This window comes from Jaculus jaculus, chromosome 2, assembly GCF_020740685.1.
Source record: "Jaculus jaculus isolate mJacJac1 chromosome 2, mJacJac1.mat.Y.cur, whole genome shotgun sequence".
NCBI classification, from domain to species: domain Eukaryota; kingdom Metazoa; phylum Chordata; class Mammalia; order Rodentia; family Dipodidae; genus Jaculus; species Jaculus jaculus.
The window spans coordinates 167,341,583-167,355,612 of NC_059103.1; the positions used below are offsets into that span (position 1 = coordinate 167,341,583).

General features: G+C 41.6%; 1 protein-coding gene across 2 annotated transcripts in view; it reads left to right on the forward strand.

Annotated features, from left to right (window-relative positions):
- The first annotated feature begins 5,233 nt into the window (after window positions 1-5,233).
- Window positions 5,234-14,030, forward strand: part of Cpq (carboxypeptidase Q) — a 476,655-nt gene continuing 467,858 nt past the window's right edge. Inside the window, exon 1 of one of the 2 annotated variants that reach the window (XM_045144672.1) lies at window positions 5,234-5,280. The gene's annotated coding sequence lies outside the window, so the exon portion shown is untranslated. Of the gene's footprint in view, window positions 5,281-5,381; window positions 5,460-14,030 lie in introns of those variants that run through there. The other variant, XM_045144671.1, reaches the window with a different exon arrangement.

Here is a 14,030-nt window from a genome sequence, read left to right on the forward strand (position 1 = left end):
TCCTTGTTGAACTTGAGAAAATAACACCACCCATTGTCACAAAGCAGAGAGAAAGGGACAGAACAGGGCTCTGGCAGAATGCCCAGCGCAATGACCTTATTCTAGACATTTGGAGGCCTTTTAGTACCAGTCATTGATGCTTCTTTCTGCCCATACTTCATGTTTTAAGGCTCAGTATCACCTTGTGAGGCAAGATGGTCCACTGCCTAGTGACTACTTCCTTCTTCACATTTCTGCTGGGAGGCAGAAAACATGAGGAATTCTTCCTTCAGTCCCCTGGGAGTCTCACCCAACTTTAAGCACAGAGTCGACTTTATTTAAGGTTTTGCTTCCACTTACTTACTGTTTTAGGAAGTTATTCAATGGAAAGCTGTTTCTAGAAAAAGTAGACATATACAAGGAGCAAGAAAAAATAAAAATAAACACAACCATCCTATTACATAAGACAACTACTTTTATCATTTTGGTATATTTCATTTGTGTGTTCTGTTCTTATACAGTCATAATCACATGAAGTATTTTTCCTATTTTAGACCTTAATGAGATAAAAAGAAGGATTTCTATTGTTCCAATCTATTGTACACATCAAGTGAATTATAATATAGCAGTGAGTGCATCACATCCTTGTTTAGGTATAAATACAGATGCTCTGTGACTTATGATGGGGATATGTCTCAATAAGCCCATTGTATGTGAAAAATATTGTAAGCACATCTAACCTACAGAACATCACAAGTTAGCCTTGCATGCCTTGAGCATAGTCAGAACACATTCATTAGTTCACATTTGGATGAAATTGTCCAGCACAAAACTTATTTGTAATTAAATGCTGAATAGCTTGTGTAATTTATTGAGTAACTGTATACAAAAACAAGACAAAATGAAACAAACTCCGTACTGGCAATACAGTACACTTTAGGGTGTTGGTTTTTTGCCCTCATGGTAACCTGTCTATATTGCTGGCACTGTCTAATATCAAGAGAGAATATCAGACCTCATATTGCAACCGTGTATGAATATCAAAGTTTGAATTTCCAAGTTCAGTTTTTACTAAATTCCTATTGTTTTCATATCATCATAAAGTTGAAAACTCTAGCCCATCACAAGTCAGGGATTATGTACTTCTGACATTTATGACAAATTCATATATTTATGGAATTAAAACACTGTAAGTATGTGTTTATGGTAAGGTTTTTAGTAAATTATATACTGTTAAATATGTCACAAAAAGTATTGTATTTGTAAATCTAATTCTGATTTGCTTCATAGCATTTCACTATGTAGATATAACAAAACTATTACTAACTATTCCTATATTTGTAGTCATCCTATACATTGCTAGTATTTTGCTATATTAAGTTTACCTGCTGTATCTACCATAATTTATTTTATTATTATTATTATTAGTTTCTTTGCTTTTTCAAGGTAGGGTCTCACTCTAGCTCAGGCTGACCTGGAATTCACTATGTAGTCTCAGGGTGGCCTCGAACTCACTTTGTTCCATCTACCTTCTACTATAATCTCTTTAGAATACATTTATAGAAGTGTGGGATTGAGTCAAGGTGTGTGACATAGGTGGCTAACTATTCAACAAACCTCACTGCACCTTCTTCCTAAATACACAACCAGACTGTATTTCCTAGGTCCCTTTGAAGGTTACTAAGCCAGAATTATAGCCAAAGGAATGTGAACTATTGCCAAACCTGCTCCACAAAACTTCACTTCTTTATAGTTTTCGACTTTTGATGACTCGATGGACATGTCCAGAATGACCTTGGATGATCTTGAATGCAACCAAACTATTAGTTTCCAGGTTTTTGAATAGTTGTGTATCTCTCTCTCCCTTTGTATCCCACTCCCCCACCTCCAACACTCATACAATTCAAGTCCTGAAACAATGCAAGAAAATCATATGTAGAAAATAAGCTATTTTATTTCTGCCAGTATACATTTAGGAGATGCAGTTCATGTTTAAGAAGCTAGTGTTAGCTAATAAAAATTATACACTTCAAACTGTCTTTTTTTTGTCTATTTTGCAACTATTGTTAAACTATGGTCTGGAAAAGCATTGTTAATGTATACTTTCATATGAAATGTTTGGGAAAACCCATGTCACTGTTGGTATTAAAATTATATTTGCCACCTTACATGGGAATACTTGTCATCAAGTATGCCTTTTAAAATGATTATTTGCATTTGGTAATTTGTCAAAGTAGAATATTTTTCTTGAGTATTAGATATTTGCTTCTCATAACATTTCTCAAATACGGAATGTTTAATTTTTGAAATATTTAATTTGTCATGTGTATTTTTCTTCTGTGACGTGTTTCATTGTTTTAACATATATGTTCTTATATAATTTAGACATTTTACTTATTTTTTACTATTTTGGTTTTTTGAGGTAGGGTCTCACTGCAGCTCAGGTTGACCTAAAATTCACTATCTAGTCTTAGGGTGGCCTCAAACTCTCAGTGATCCTCCTATCTCTGCCTCCCAAGTGCTGGGATTAAAGATGTGCACCACCATGCCCAGCTTTTTAATTGAAACATTTTAAAAATTATTTTTATTTATTTATATTGTGGAACACCACAACACAAGAGTGAACAGAACACTGGTAAGGGGGGGATCTGGCTATAATACCCATAAACTGTCCCCCAACAATACACCTACTCCAGCAAGGCTCCAGTTCCCACATTGCCACCATCTGAGGACCTATCACTCAGACCATGGTGAGGAGGGGGCACCTCATTCAAACCACCACAGAAAATGTATTAGTTACTTTTGCATAGCTGTAACAAAAATACTAGAGAACAATTGAAGAGAGAAAGGATCGAGTTCATAGCTCATTAGCTAGTTGCACTTGGGCAGAATCGCATGGTGACAACAGCATGTGGCAAAAATAGCAAGCTGGAAGCAGAGAGGGAGGAAGGGATTGGAGACCAGGTACAACCTCCAGAACCACACTCCCAGTGACCAGCTTTCTCTAATTATGCCCCACTTCCTAAAGTTTCCAGAACCTCCCAATAAAGCACCACTGGTTGAAGACCCAGTATTCAATACAAGAGTCTGTGGTGGGTATTTCATATTAAGTAAGTAACAGTAAAGTTATGAATGTAGCATGTGGTGTATGGCTTGGTAGGAGATGCATATGTAAACAAAGATTTAGAATATGGAATAAGCACAGAAGACAGTCACACAAAGAATGACTTCCACTTCCAGCAGTCAGAATGAGTTGAGTTTAGGTTTAGGACATTTTTCAGGTGGAGAGAGAAGTGAACATGCTGTGGAGATATACCGATGTCACTATCTCAGAAGCTTAATTGTTCTGGAACAGATATGGGTAGAATGAAATCCAGTGGGGGGAAATGTTATGATATATCTACAAGTAAGGAGTGATTCATTTCAACTTGCACATTGGGAAGCTTCATGGAAAAGGACTTAGCACAACGTTGGAAGAGAAGGGCTCAGGAATCAAACCAGCTCTTAGTTTCAAGTGCTGACTTTGCACCTTACTGGCTGTGTGACTTGACCTCACCGATCCTCCATTTCCTCATATGTAAAGTGAAAATAATAATAAATACCTAGTTCTTAACGCTGAAAAAAAAAATCCATTTAATCCATCTAAAGTTTTTTCAGGAAGCACTCTGTAAAAGTTGTGCTACTCGTTACTACATTAGGAGTTGGGCCTTGAGGAAAACAAAGGAACTGGAGGACTAGTACAAGAAAAGGCTCGGAAGTTGAAAAGCATGTGACGTATTAAAGAGCAAGTCAAGGGCTCCTCCAGTAGGTCATCAGTGCTAGTCTATGAACTGTTCTATATTGGCCCATGGTGAGGTAAGTACAGAAGTTGAGAAGCATTTAAAAAAAAAAAAAAAACTGGAAAAGCAATTTTATACTTGCTGCAATTTGTGTATTGTTTGGACAAAAACCAGGGGCTGTGGGTTTATATCTTTTCTACTTTTGTTAGCAGATTTTTTTTAAATTGCAGTTTGCAGAAATAACAATCATGAAAGATTGGAACTAATAAAGCTTATATAGTAAACAAAAATGTAATTCAGTGGGACTACATATGGCACCTTAGAGATGATCTTGGAAGGGTCAGTAGGATCATATTGCTTGATAAAGCTGATCTGTGTGCTGCACCACAGGGCTAGCCAAAGCTTAGACTCTGGATGTGTTTGTGGGTATGAAGTCCCCCACCCTGCCTGTTTTTGTGAGCCTGTGAGTCCAGGGTCCCCCACTGTAGTCCACGCCGGCGTCAAACTCAGTATCCTCCTGTCGGTACTTCCTTAGTGTTTGGTTAAGAGGAGAGACGGGGAATTACTCAGTGTTTCGCAAAAATAACTGTTTGTATTTGATAAGGGTTTGGTTGAACAAAGGAATTCAGACTTATCAAAACATAAGAAGGTTGAAAATACATGAGCACACACTTTGTGACCAGAAATGTGTGTGTGACCTGTTGAGATAAGCTATACACAGAAATCAGACGGGTAAGCTTTCTTCCTGGGTATCTTCTCATAATTCTCATAATTAATTAATGCCGAAATGAACTAAAAGACTTTCTGATCTCCTAATTAGTCATTTTCTCAGCTTCCTAAGATCCCCTCCTCCATACAGTCCTTCAAATGGCAGAAGGTGGGAAATCCTTTCTTTCCTTCCTTCCTTCCTTCCTTCCTTCCTTCCTTCCTTCCTTCCTTCCTTCCTTCCTTCCTTCCTTCCTTCCTTCCTTCCTTCCTTCCTTCCTTCCTTCCTTCCTTCCTTCCTTCCTTCCTTCCTTCCTTCCTTCCTTTCTTTCTTTCTTTCTTCTTTCTTTTTTACTTTTTGTTGTTGTTGTTTTGTTTTGAGACAGGCTTCTAGTCTGCATCCCAAACTGACCTGGAACTCCCTAGGTCGTCCGGGTTAGCCTCGAATTCATGGGCAATCCTCCTGCCTCAGCCTCCCCGGCGCTAGAAATTCAGGCCTGAGCCACCAATGCAGAGTAACTCCTGCAGTAACTGCTTCGCCGGGGGAGGTGTTCTGACAGTTCACCGGGCACGACTTCCAGGATCCCGGGCTCAGAAACACAAACCCAGTGTGGGCAGGTCTCGAATCCCCGCTTCGGGGCGCCTCTCCTCTCCCCACCGGCACAGCCCCGCAGACCCCCGAAAGCTCAGGCCCCGGGCCGGGCCGGGCCGGGCGGGGACGGGTCGGCGGCCCCGCGGCGCGTGCACAGGGGCGGAGGGGGGCCCCCGGCGGCCGCCCTGGCCCGGGGTTCCAACGGTGGGCGGCAGAACCCAGCAGGTGAGGCCGCCAGACCGCCCTCCGCAGCCAGCCCGACCCCCGGGTGCATCCGCCCGTGCCGGTCCCGCCTCCCTGCTCGGGGCCGGCCCGCCCGGGCTTGGGGAAACGCCCGCCAAGGCCTCGGCGAGCCCCGGGCACCGAGCTGCCTCCGCCGCGGCCGCTGCCCAGCCTCCCTCCAGGTGCGTGCGCCGCGGCGGGGCCGGGCCGGGGCCGGGGCCGGGGCCAGGGCCGGGGGCGGTGGGCCGGGGCCTGGCTCCTCGCTGCAGGCGGGCGGCCGGGGACCGCGGGGCTTGGACAGTAACCCTGACCCCTGGTACCTGGGAGCCCAGACCCGGGAAGGGAGGTTGCTTCGGAAACGCAGCGTGCCAGTCCCCTGCAGCGCTTCCCCCCAAAACCACCTTCCTTGCCCCACAGCTTCAGGACCCAGCTCTAAGTCTCCTAAAAAATTTCCTTCAGCCCCCATCGGGAATGTTCTTGGGTGGGGGAGGAAGGGGTGTCTCTTTTTTAATGTCTTCCTTTCACTTTTGGTAGGCGTGAGCTGGCCTAAACTGCACGAGGGCCGAGCTCTCGCCCCCCAGCCCCCCATTCTGACTTGTCACCCATAGTCTCTGTGAAGCAGAGCTGAGTGAATGCTATTAGAAAATGACCAATGACCGAGTGAGTGAGAACGTATGAAATGAAGCCCAGTGAAGAAACAGATGAGTGGATGCTAGTGTGTGTGGAGCGCGGGAAGCACCCACGCAGCCTTACCGCTTTCATTTTCTGTTTTCCCAAAGACTTATATAAGTGTTCTTTTGCAAATGGGAGTCATTTTGATTGTGATAACTTGAGAGCTCTGTTTCATGTAGTTGTCAAATCGTCCCCAGAGGGAGGGCCCCTCTGGTGGATTTGGGTTTTGTTTTTGCTTGAAACAAATATGCCTTGGCTGTTTCTTGATTTTGTTTGTTTGTTTTGTCCTGCTTTGTATTTTGAAGGATCATTGTCACCATAATATTGAATGTATTTCTAAAATATCACTTAATGTAGTTCCTAAATATAAGGGTGAAACTAAAGGTAGACTCACATGACTGACTTGGTTATAGAGCCAGACATTTCTTTTGTATTCAAGACTATGAAAGATGTCTGTTTCCCTGAGGTAAGTTGTGTTGAATTGAAGAGGAAGGCTCAATATGTCTTCCTGAAGAAAAGAAAGACATTTGTCTGTATGTGAATACAACATTGGCTGGCGGGCTGAAGACCCAAGTTACAAGTTTTAATAAGACACCTCAGTCTATGGGGCACATATATCCAAACCACCATATATACATCGGCCATTAAGGGGCAACTGTTCAAGATTACAGTTCAGTCCCATTGTAGTCCCACTTTCTGCACCTGATCCAATAAGATGTGAACCAACATACGGAAAGCTTCCCACACTATGGATAGCTGCAATCCCTTCCCCATCATGACAGATTTTTGTCACCTGAAACAGTGAGTCAAAATAAATACTTCCTTAAGACAGATATTTTGTCATGGCAGTGAGAAAAATGACTAGCAGAGAAACATGTATAGACAATACAAAGCTCTTCAGTTAAGGAATGACTGACTGTCAGCCACAAATGAAAGTCCCTGCAGAATATATTCACAAGCCCCTAAAAGAGAGAAAAATTTTATATTATAGTATTATTTTCCATGACATATATAGTGATTTTCCCTCCCAAAGCAACACTTAAAAGAAAAAATTAAGAACATACTCTGGGGCTGGAGAGATGGCTTAGCAGCTAAGGCTCTTGCCTGCGAAGCCTAAGAACCCATGTTTGATACTCCAGGTACCGTGTAAGCCACACACAAGGTGATGCATGCACAAGACTGCATGTGTGGATAAGGTGACACATGCATCTGGAGTTCAGTTACAGTGGCTGGAGGCCCTGGTGTGCCAATTCCCTCTCTCTCTCACTCTCTTGCTCTTTCTCATTAAAAAAAGAGAACATACCGTGTATGGGTTTATCATGTGTTGGTACCATCTTTTCTCTCCTCCCTGCCCCCATTCCACAGGGGGCCTTCCTCAGTGGGGTTGCTGGTACTCCCTATGAGGTTGTTGGTTATGCATTGTAGGAGCCATGATTATTTGGGGGAGGTAATGTCTCTGGGCATAACATCTCAATCGGTGGCTTTTATAGTCTTTCTGCCCCTTCTGCAAAATCCTCTGAGCCTTGGTGGGTGTGACTTAAGTATACTTTAGTGATGAACTCTTAGGAGCCTCTGGATTTCTGCTTTGGTTTGTGTTGAGTATCCTCAGCGTCTGTCTCCTTCACCCTGGCACTGATTGTCAGGCTCATCATGGAAGCAGCGCTCTTGCTGGTCTCCCTACTTCTTCTGGTTTTGCCTGGGCCTTGACTGAGATACAAGGGGTGGTTTACCTCCTCTGGTCTTGCTAGCTTCTGAAAAAGAAAAAAAAAAAAAAAATTCTCCAACAGCAAGTGAAGTCAGTATAAGTTAAAGTAGATAAGTGTTATTAATTTAGGGAGAATTTGATGGATGTGGCCCCTCTTTTAGCCAAAGATAGTGGGCGCTTGACACTGGGGAGCGTAATCATTGTTTCCATAGGATTCAGACCTGGTTCCCAGTTCCAGATATGGGTTCCTTTCCAATGAGTGGATCTATTAGCCAATCAGAAAGCCACTGGTTACCCACCAAGGCTGTGTGCCCCCACTGCACTGGTGTGTACTTCTTGTCAGGCTGGTTGCTTCTGAGCTGCTTGACCCCTGCTTGCTCACCCTGTTGTTAGCCACTCCCCCTAGTATCTCATGTACTGCTTTCTGGCACTAAACAGCCTAACCATCTAGGGACTGATTATCTTCTCAATTCCAACCAGGTCTCTCTGTATTCTGTGTTGGCAGCATGTGGGGTCATCAGGATTAGTGTCTTACCTGTTACTTCAGGTGGGTAATCAAGTGCTTTGTCAGAAGTCTGCCTTGCTTTGGAGACTTCACAGGTCTCTATCAACAGCTCAAGGTGGATAGCACCTACTTCTGGTACTGCAAATTACAGGTCAGAGCCACAGGTTTTTTAAGTTTAGGTTTCATCCCACCCTTTCAAGAGCCCTTCTTTTCAGGGGCTCCCTGTATATTTTTTTTGAGGGTTCTATATTTTAGTCCACCTTCAAGGAGAAAGGTTTCTGTGGTACCAGTTCATTTTGGATTTAGTTTTGTGTTTATTTACCCCTACCCTACCCTACCCTTCCTCCCTCCCCAAATCCTTCCACCCCTGTTGTCTAGGCCTCAAGTTGCCTACCTGTTATGCCAGCAACTCAAGCTGATCCAGGTTAGGAACCACAGATGAGTGAGAACATGCAGCAATTGTCTTTCTGTGATTGTGTGTGTTTGCTGAATGTAATCTACTCTAAGTCCTTCCATTTCCCTACAAATTTCATTGTGTCTTTTTTTTTTTTTTTTCCTGGTGCTAAGGACCGAACCCAGGGCCTTGTGCTTGCTGGGCAAGTGCTCATCCACTGAGCTAAATCCCCAGCCCCTCATTGTATCTTTTTTTTTTTTCTTCTTACTGCTGAGTAGAATTCCATTGTGTAAATATACCACAACCACAACTTTGTTATCTGTTTGTCCAAAGGTGGGCACCTGGGTTGATTCCAGTTCATAGCTATAATGAATTTAGCATCTATAAACATGGTTGAGCAAATATCTCTGTAGGGAAGCATGGAGCCTTTAGGGAATGCCCAGTAAGGGAATAACTGGGTCTGTTGGTAGTTCTATATTCATCTTTTTCAGGAGTCCCCATGTTGATTTCCATAGTGGTTGTACAAGTTTACATACCCACCAACAGTGAATGAGGGTTCCTCATTACCCACATCTTCACCAACATTTACTGTCATTTGATTTTTCTTTTTTTTTTTTTAATCTTTCAAACACTTTTATTAACCATTCTGTTTTGATCACAAAAATTGTATGTTAATATTTTTTAAATTTCAAATAATTACAGAAAGGTCCTAGGTAAAAGTGAAAGTTCCTTTCCTTGTCTTCCCAGGTGCTACCCTGCCCATCCACTCACTCACTTAAACTGGGGAGATGATCAATCTTATTTAATGAGTTTATTGGGAATTTTAATATATGAACATATTACAAATTGGTCATACTTTCATTGGGTTATCCTCTTTTGTTTCCATTTCCTACCATTATTTCACTGGGGTGCCTCCTTAATCATTTAAGAAATTTATATTTTAATATAACTACATTATATTTCTTTGTAAAATAAATAAATGTAAATTGAATTTTATAAAAAGATGTTGTATAAATAAGCTTTTTGCTCCCAACTGTATATTTTGGACATTTTTCATACTACTAATATTACAGTAAGATCTATCTCAATCTTTTTAGTAATAACAAAGTATTCTACTGTATGACTATCCCAAAATTTGCTTAACCAGTTCCCTATTGACGGGCATTTAGGTTTTTGTTTTTTTTAAAAATTTAATTTATTAGTTTTCATTTCAGTGAATATAGGCAGTTTGGTACCATTATTTAGGCTCATCTGTGATCTACCCCGTCCCATTACACCCTCCTTGTTATTGAAAATGGGTCGTGCATTGTGGAGTTAGCCCCCTGTTATTAGTATGATAAATGTCTCTGCAAATCATGACCCAACATGTAACTCTGACATTCTTTCCTCCCCCTCTTCCGCAAGATTTCCCTGAGCCATGTTGGGTTCATTTTTGGTCTGCTTCAGTGCTGAGGTGTTGGGGGCCTCTGAGGCTTTGGCTCTCTGATTTGGTAGGAGTTGATTTTTCTCTGCGTTGATCTCCTTCCCCTTTGTGCTGGTATCCGGTTCACAGGAAAACATCACCCTTGCTAATTTCGCCAGTTGTCCTTAGTTTCAGTTGGGCCCCTTTTGAGGTATGTTGGGGCAGTTCTCTTCTTAGGATCTGCATCTATCTGGAAAAGAGAAGCAGATTCTCCAACGGAGAGTAAGTTAGCACCCAGAAAATTGAGATAACACTTACTTTTTTGATAGACAGTTTGATAGGTGTAGGCCCTCTTATACCCCGTGATTGATGGTAGCTTGATATTGTAGAGTGGGCTTGTGTTTGGGTATAGTTCTGACTTGTTTCCCAGCTCCAGCTATGGGTCTAGTACCACTGAGTGGATCAGTTAGCCAAATCAAGAGCAATTGATTCCTCACCATGGCTGTGTACCACTATTGCACTTGTGTGGGCATCACATCCGGTTATTTGTTGCTAATTAGGTTAAACAGTGTGTTGCTTGGACAGATCTTGGTCATTTCCCCCAGTCGCCTATGTAGCACCTTCTGGCACTAGACACGCTGACTGTCTGGGGACTGACTCTCTCCTGGCTTCCAGCCATGTCATTCCATTTTACGTGTCAGCTGTGTATGGAGTCTTCAGCAATAGGGTCTTACCACTGGCCTTTGGTGGGTCATCAAGTACTCTGACAGAAGTCTGTCATTGTTTTGGGAAACCTTGTAGGTTTCTCTGATCAAAAGCTCATTGTGGATGGTAGGCCCAAGCTGGAAGTGAGGGTTACAGGTCAGTGTCCATTAAGAAATTGAGGAAAAAGATAACTAATACACAAGAGTTAGAGAGGAGAGAGATAGAGGGGAGAGGGGGAGAGGGAGGGAGGGAAGATGTAGGAGATTTAGGTCAGTCTTGATCCTACTCTCTCCAGTGTCTTGTGGTTCAGGTGTTTCCTGTAAGGGTCTAGTGAAGGTTCAGCCATTTGGTCTGTCTTTTAGGAAGTAGAATTTTATGGTACCATTGCCGTTTGGGTCCGGACTACTGTTTTCCACCCTTTGATTCCCTCCCTGCCCTCCCATCCATCTTATTGTCTAGTCCATGAGGTGCTTGCTGGGTATGTAAGGCATCTTGGGCAGATTCAGTTTAGGTGTTGCAGATGAGTGAGACTATGTGTCGATTTTTTTTCTGTGATTGGGTAAGTTCGCTGAGAATGATCTGTTCCAGGTTCAACCATTTTTCCTCAAATTTCTTTATGTCGTTTTTTCTTACTGCTGTATAGAATTCCACTGTGTAGATATACCACATCTTTGTTATCCATTCTTCTAATGATGGACATCTGGGTTGATTCCAGCTTTTAGCTATTACGAATTGAGCTGCTACAAACATGGTTGAACAAATCTCTCTGGCTTTTGGTTTGAAGGTTTTAGGGTACATGCTCAGTAATGGTGTAACTGGGTCTGTTGGTATTTCTATAGTCAGCTTTTTCAGGAGTCTCCATATTGCTTTCCAAAGTGGTTATACCATCCTGCATTCCCACCAACAGTGAATGAGTGTCCCTGCTTCTCCACATCCTCGCCAGCATTTATTTTCATTTGACCTTTTGATGTTGGCCATCCTTATTGGGGTAAGGTGGAATCTTATAGTTGTTTTAATTTGCATTTCTCTGATGATTAGGGATGATGAACATTTTCTTAGGTGTGTGTTTGCCATTTGTATCTCTTCCTCTGTGAATTGCCTGTTTAACTCTGTGCCCCATTTTGTGAGTGGGGTATTTGTCTTCTTATTGTTTAGACTTTTGAGTTCTTTGTAAATTCTAGAGATAAGGCCTCTATCAGTTGGATAACCTGCAAATATTTTCTCCCATTCTGTGGGTATTCTATTGGCTTTGCTTATTATATGCTTGTCTGTAAAGAAACTCTTCAGCTTCATAAGATCCCAATGGTTGAGTGACTGTTTAAGAACTTGAGCCACTGGGGTTTTATTCAGGAAGTCTTTTTCCATTCCTATATCATGGAAGGTACTTCCTAAATTTTCTTCCAGTAGTTTTCGAGTTTCTGGTCTTATGTTGAGGTCTTTGATCCATTTGGATTTGAGTGTTGTGCATGGTGAAATGTGTGGATCAAGTTTTAGTTTCCTGCATGTGGTTATCCAGTTTGTCCAGCACCATTTGTTGAAGATGCTATCTTTTTTCCAGTCTATATTGTTTGGGCCTTTGTCGAATATCAAGTAGCTATAGTTGCTTGGCCCAAAATCCGGGTCCTCAAGTCTATTCCATTGGTCTATACTCCTGTTTTTATGCCAGTACCATGCTGTTTTTATTACTATGGCTTTGTAGTATAACTTTATATCGGGTATGGTGATGCCACCAGAGGTATTTCTTTTGCTGAGGATATGTTTGGATATGCGAGGCCTTCTGCCTTTCCACATGAAGTTTGAGATCATTTTTTCTATGTCTGTGAAGAACACTGTAGGGATTTTAATTGGAATTGCATTAAATCTATATATTGCCTTTGGTAGGATTGTCATCTTCACCATGTTAATTCTGCCTATCCAGGAGCATGGGAGGTCTTTCCAACATTTCAAGTCCTCCTCAATTTCTTTTTTGAGAGTTTTTATATTTTCATTGTATAGATCTTTTACTTCCTTGGTTAACGTTATTCCAAGGTATTTTATTTTTTTTTGTTGCTATTGAAAATGGGACTATGTCCTTTATTTCTTTTTCTGTGTCTTTGTCATTTGCATACAGAAATGCTACCGATTTTTGTGCATTGATTTTGTATCCTGCTACTTTGCTATAGGAGTTAATCACCTTCAGGAGTTTTGGGATGGAGTCTCTCGGGTCTCTTACATATGCAATCATGTCATCGGCGAATAGCGCTAACTTAACTTCTTCCTTTCCAAATTGTATCCCTTTTATTTCCTTCTCCTGCCTTATTGCTTGGGCTAGGACTTCCAGAACTATATTGAAAAGCAGAGGTGAGAGAGGACATCCCTGTCTTGTTCCTGATCTCAATGGGAATTCCTCCAGTCTCTCTCCATTAAGTATTATTTGGGCCTTTGGAGCTTTGTATATTGCCTTTATTATATTAAGATGTGAACCGGCCATGCCGATTCTCTCCAATGTTTTGATCATGAAGTGATGTTGTATCTTGTCGAAGGCCTTTTCTGCATCTGTCGAAATGATCATGTGATTTTTATGTTTAAGCTTGTTTATGTGGTGTATTACATTGACAGATTTTCGTATGTTGAACCACCCTTGTGTTCCTGGGATAAATCCCACTTGGTCAAGGTGGATAATGCTTTTGATGTGTTGTTGGATTCGGTTTGCGAGAATTTTGTTGAGGATCTTTGCGTCTATGTTCATTAGGGAAATAGGCCGATAGTTTTCTTTTCTTGTGGCATCTCTGCCTGGTTTTGGGATTAGGGTGATACTAGCTTCATAGAAGGAGTTGGGTAGTTTTCCCTGTTCTTCAATTGTGCGGCACAGTCTTAGGAAGATTGGTTTGAGTTCTTCCATGAAGGTTTGATAAAATTCGGCTGGGAATCCATCTGGTCCTGGACTCTTCTTTTTTGGGAGGTTTTTTATTACTTTTTCAATCTCCATGAGCGTGATGGGTTCATTGAGGTGGTTGATCTGCTCTGAGTTTAGCTTTGGTAGATGATATGCATCCAGGAATTTATCCATCTCCTCCACATTTTCCAGTTTTGTGGAGTAGAGGTTTCTGAAATAAGTCCTGATGATTCTGCCGATTTCACTGATGTCTGTTGTGATCTCTCCTTTTTCATTTTGAATTTTGTTAATTTGGAATCTCTCTTTTTTTTTTTGCTTGATCAAATTGGCCAGAGGTTTGTCAATCTTGTTTATTTTTTCAAAGAACCAGCTCTTTGTTTTGTCAATTGCCTTAATTGTTTCCTTGGTTTCCAATTCATTAATTTCTGCTGTGATTTTAATTATTTCTTTCCTTCTGGAGCTCTTTGGGTTGGATTTTTCTTGTTTTTCCAATGC